Here is a 6,000-nt window from a genome sequence, read left to right as displayed (position 1 = left end):
CCAAATCGGAGAAGTGTGTCTTCATAGGATATCCAAAGGAGACTATTGGATACACCTTCTATCACAGATCCGAAGGCAAGACTTTTGTTGCTAAGTTCGGAAACTTTCTGGAGAAGGAGTTTCTCTCGAAAGAAGTGAGTGGGAGGAAAGTAGAACTTGACGAGGTAACTGTACCTACTCCCTTATTGGAAAGTAGTGCATCACAGAAAACTGTTTCAGTGACACCTACACCAGTCAGTGAGGAAGCTAATGATGATGATCATGAAACTTCAGAACAAGATACTACTTGATAGAGGCAAAGGTGTCCCGTCTTTCGATGAGATGATGGATATCGCTTTGGTGGAAGTCGACTTTGACGATCCGACTACGAACGTGCGAGGACGTCGCGCCTTAGCAATCGCTAAACCAACTCCGAGAGGTTATTGACCACGCCGGAGCACGATCAACCTGACCACGAGGGTCTGTTTCCTGCGAGCAAACGAAGAACAAGCAAGAAACTAAGATTGCAATCTGGATATTGCGAATATAAGATGAAAGCTTTATTGATCAAGGTGGGGTTCTGTGACGCCTTTGTCTGGTCGTTGAACACAAACGAAGTACACGAAGTTGCAGCTATGGCGAACTTTTAATCTAAACAAAACCCAAAGTCTAAACGATGCCCTAAGGGCTGTATATATGGAGGAAGAGGGGGGGAATTTCGTGGCCCTTGGTGGAGGGGTCCGAAATCAACCCTTTCTCTTGTTTCCCCACACATACGGACTCTAAAAATAGCCTATACTTATGTATTTCGAAATTACATGGGCCTGGCCCAATAATAAGGTGACGCAGCACCTAAAATAGCCTCGGGACGAAATTTATGAAGTGGCATCTTGTATATTTCGTCCAAGGCTTCATGCGCCCATTATGGTGGCTTCAAAGTCCTGAAATCATCACTTGTAACTCCGTTCTTGTTCCCCTTGCGCATGCCATCATCTCCATGCTTGTTCTTGCTCCAATGTTCATCCTTCTCCAAGCTAGGCCCTTCATTTGTAAGCAAAACAAATGTATCCAATTTAGGCAGCATCATATTCTCATGAACATTAGAATCATTACCAAGAAACGAAAGTACCTGGTAATTTAGTTGGCGTGCACGAGCTCTAGTAATTGGTCCAGTATGTATAGCAGCAGGGGCTGTGGGTGTAACAATTGTATTGATGTCCTCATCACTACTGAACCTCGTAGATCAACCAGAGTGAGATCCGCGCCAGAGTGGTACGATAATCCTATTCTGGAAGTCATGCTACTAGATCATGATGAACCTACGAACTATGAAGAAGCAATGGTGAGCCCAGATTCCACAAAATGGCTTGAAGCCATGAAATCTGAGATGGGATCCATGTATGAGAACAAAGTATGGACTTTGGTTGACTTGCTCGATGATCGGCAAGCAATTGAGAATAAATGGATCTTCAAGAAGAAGACTGACGCTGACGGTAATATTACTGTCTACAAAGCTCGACTTGTCGCAAAAGGTTTTCGGCAAGTTCAAGGAATTGACTACGATGAGACCTTCTCACCCGTAGCGATGCTTAAGTCTGTCCGAATCATGTTAGCAATTGCCGCATTTTATGATTATGAAATTTGGCAGATGGATGACAAAACTGCATTCCTGAATGGATTTCTGGAAGAAGAGTTGTATATGATGCAACTAGAAGGTTTTCTCGATCCAAAGGGAGCTAACAAAGTGTGCAAGCTCCAGCGATCCATTTATGGACTGGTGCAAGCCTCTCGGAGTTGGAATAAACGCTTTGATAGTGTGATCAAAGCATTTGGTTTTATACAGACTTTTGGAGAAGCCTGTATTTACAAGAAAGTGAGTGGGAGCTCTGCAGCATTTCTGATATTATATGTGGATGACATATTACTAATTGGAAATGATATAGAATTTCTGGATAGCATAAAGGGATACTTGAATAAGAGTTTTTCAATGAAAGACCTCGGTGAAGCTGCTTACATATTAGGCATTAAGATCTATAGAGGTAGATCAAGACGCTTAATTGGACTTTCACAAAGCACATACCTTGACAAAGTTTTGAAGAAGTTCAAAATGGATCAAGCAAAGAAAGGGTTCTTGCCTGTGTTACAAGGTGTGAAGTTGAGCAAGACTCAATGCCCGACCACTGCAGAAGATAGAGAGAAAATGAAAGATGTTCCCTATGCTTCAGCCATAGGCTCTATCATGTATGCAATGCTGTGTACCAGACCTGATGTGTGCCTTGCTATAAGTCTAGCGGGGAGGTACCGAAGTGATCCAGGAGTGGATCACTGGACAGCGGTCAAGAACATCCTGAAATACCTGAAAAGGACTAAGGATATGTTTCTCATATATGGAGGTGACAAAGAGCTCATCGTAAAAGGTTACGTTGATGCAAGCTTTGACACTGATCCGGACGATTCTAAATCGCAAACCGGATACGTGTTTACATTAAACGGTGGAGCTGTCAGTTGGTGCAGTTCTAAACAAAGCGTTGTAGCGGGATTTACATGTGAAGCGGAGTACATAGCTGCTTCGAAAGCAGCAAATGAAGGAGTCTGGATGAAGGAGTTCATATCCGATCTAGGTGTCATACCTAGTGCATCGGGTCCAATGAAAATCTTTTGTGACAATACTGGTGCAATTGCCTTGGCAAAGGAATCCAGATTTCACAAGAGAACCAATCACATCAAGAGACGCTTCAATTCCATCCGGGATCTAGTCCAGGTGGGAGATATAGAGATTTGCAAGATACATACGGATCTGAATGTTGCAGACCCATTGACTAAGCCTCTTCCACGAGCAAAACATGATCAGCACCAAGGCTCCATGGGTGTTAGAATCATTACTGTGTAATCTAGATTATTGACTCTAGTGCAAGTGGGAGACTGAAGGAAATATGCCCTAGAGGCAATAATAAAGTTATTATTTATTTCCTTATATCATGATAAATGTTTATTATTCATGCTAGAATTGTATTAACCGGAAACATAATACATGTGTGAATACATAGACAAAAAGAGTGTCACTAGTATGCCTCTACTTGACTAGCTCGTTAATCAAAGATGGTTATGTTTCCTAACCATGAACAAGGAGTTGTTATTTGATTAACGAGATCACATCATTAGGTGAATGATCTGATTGACATGACCCATTCCATTAGCTTAGCACCCGATCGTTTAGTATGTTGCTATTGCTTTCTTCATGACTTATACATGTTCCTATGACTATGAGATTATGCAACTCCCGTTTGCCGGAGGAACACTTTGTGTGCTACCAAACGTCACAACGTAAATGGGTGATTATAAAGGTGCTCTATAGGTGTCTCCAAAGGTACATGTTGGGTTGGCGTATTTCGAGATTAGGATTTGTCACTCCGATTGTCAGAGAGGTATCTCTGGGCCCTCTCGGTAATGCACATCACATAAGCCTTGCAAGCATTGCAACTAATGAGTTAGTTGCGAGATGATGTATTACGGAACGAGTAAAGAGACTTGCCGGTAACGATATTGAACTAGGTATTGAGATACCGACGATCGAATCTCGGGCAAGTAACATACCGATGACAAAGGGAACAACGTATGTTGTTATGCGGTCTGACCGATAAAGATCTTCGTAGAATATGTAGGAGCCAATATGAGCATCCAGGTTCCGCTATTGGTTATTGACCGGAGACGACTCTCGGTCATGTCTACATTGTTCTCGAACCCGTAGGGTCCGCACGCTTAAGGTTTCGATGATAGTTATATTATGAATTTATGAGTTTTGATGTACCGAATTTAGTTCGGAGTCCCGGATGTGATCACGGACATGACGAGGAGTCTCGAAATGGTCGAGACATAAAGATTGATATATTGGACGGCTTTATTCAGACACCGGAAGTGTTCCGGGTGATTTCGGAGAAAACCGGAGAGCCGGAGGGTTACCGGAACCCCCCCGGGAGAAGTAATGGGCCGTATGGGCCTTAGTGGAGAGAGAGAGGGGCAGCCAAAGGTGGGCCACGCGCCTCCTCCCCCCTGGTCCGAATTGGACTAGGAGAGGGGGGCGGCGCCCCCCTTTCCCTCTCCCTCCCCACTTCTTTCCCCCTCCTAGTAGGAGTCCTACTCCTACTAGGAGGAGGACTCCTCCTTGGCGCGCCATAGAGGGCTGGCCGACCTCCTCCCCTTGATCCTTTATATACGGGGGCAGGGGGCACCCCTTGACACACAAGTTGATCCACGTGATCATATTATTAGCCGTGTGTGGTGCCCCCTTCCACCATAGTCCTCGATAATATTGTAGCGGTGCTTAGGCGAAGCCCTGCGACGGTAGTGCATCAAGATCGTCACCACGCCGTCGTGCTGACGGAACTCTTCCCCGACACTTTGTTGGATCGGAGTCTGGGGATCGTCATCGAGCTGAACGTGTGCTAGAACTCGGAGGTGCCGTAGTTTCGGTACTTGATCGGTCGGGCCGTGGAGACGTACGACTAGATCAACCAAACGCTTCCGTTGTCGATCTACAAGGGTACGTAGATCACACTCTCCCCTCTTGTTGCTATGCATCACCATGATCTTGCGTGTGCGTAGGAATTTTTTTGAAATTACTATGTTCCCCAACACCAGTTACGTTGTGACGTTTGGCACACCCAAAGCACTCCTACGGTATCCGGGAGTTGCACAATCTCATGGTCTAAGGAAATGATACTTGACATTAGAAAAGCTTTAGCATACGAACTACACAATCTTGTGCTAGGCTTAGGATTGGGTCTTGTCCATCACATCATTCTCCTAATGATGTGATCCCTTTATCAACGACATCCAATGTCCATGGTCAGGAAACCGTAACCATCTATTGGTCAACGAGCTAGTCAACTAGAGGCTTACTAGGGACATGGTGTTGTCTATGTATCCACACATGTATCTGAGTTTCCTATCAATACAATTCTAGCATGGATAATAAACGATTATCATGAACAATGAAATATAATATAATAATAACTAATTTATTATTGCCTCTAGGGCATATTTCCAACAGTCTCCCACTTGCACTAGAGTCAATAATCTAGGTCACATCGCCATGTGATTAACACTCACAGGTCACATCGCCATGTGACCAACATCCAAAGAGTTTACTAGAGTCACTAATCTAGTTCACATCACTATGTGATTAACACTCAATGAGTTCTGGGTTTGATCATGTTATGCTTGTGAGAGAGGTTGTAGTCAACGGGTCTGCCATATTCAGATCCTTATGTATTTCGCAAAACTTTATGTCATATCGTAGATGCTGCTACCACGTTCCACTTGGAGCTATTCCAAATTGTTGCTCCATTATACGTATCCGGTATCTCTACTCAGAGCTATCCGGATAGGTGTTAAGCTTGCATCGACGTAACTCTTTACGTCGAACTCTTTATCACCTCCATAACCGAGAAACATTTCCTTATTCCTCTAAGGATAATTTTTAACCGCTATCCGGTGATCCACTCCTAGATCAACTTTGTACCCTCTTGCCAGACATGTGGCAAGGCACACATCAGGTGCGGTACTCAGCATGGCATACCGTATAGAGCCTATGACAAAAGCATATGGGACGACCTTCATCCTTCCTCTTTCTTCTGCCGTGGTCAATCTTCAAGTCTTACTCAACTTCACACCTTACAACTCAGGCAAGAACCCCTTCTTTGACTGATCTATTTTGAACTCCTTCAAAAACATGTCAAGGTGTGTGTTCTTTGAAAGTATCATCAGGCGTCTTGATCTATCTCTATAGATCTTGATGCCCAATATGTAAGCAAATTTATCTAGGTCTTCCTTTGAAAAACACTCTTCAAACAACTGTTTATGCTTTCCAGAAATTCTACATTATTTCGGATCAATAATATGTCATCCACATATACTTATCAGAAATGTTGTAGTGCTCCCACTCACTTTCTTGTAAATACAAGTTTCTAGCAAACATTGTATAAACCTAAAAGCTTTGATCACTCTATCAAAGCATATATT

The sequence above is a fragment of the Triticum aestivum genome, chromosome 1A (assembly GCF_018294505.1).
Source record: "Triticum aestivum cultivar Chinese Spring chromosome 1A, IWGSC CS RefSeq v2.1, whole genome shotgun sequence".
Taxonomy (NCBI): Eukaryota; Viridiplantae; Streptophyta; class Magnoliopsida; order Poales; family Poaceae; genus Triticum; species Triticum aestivum.
This window is presented reverse-complemented; position numbering follows the sequence as displayed.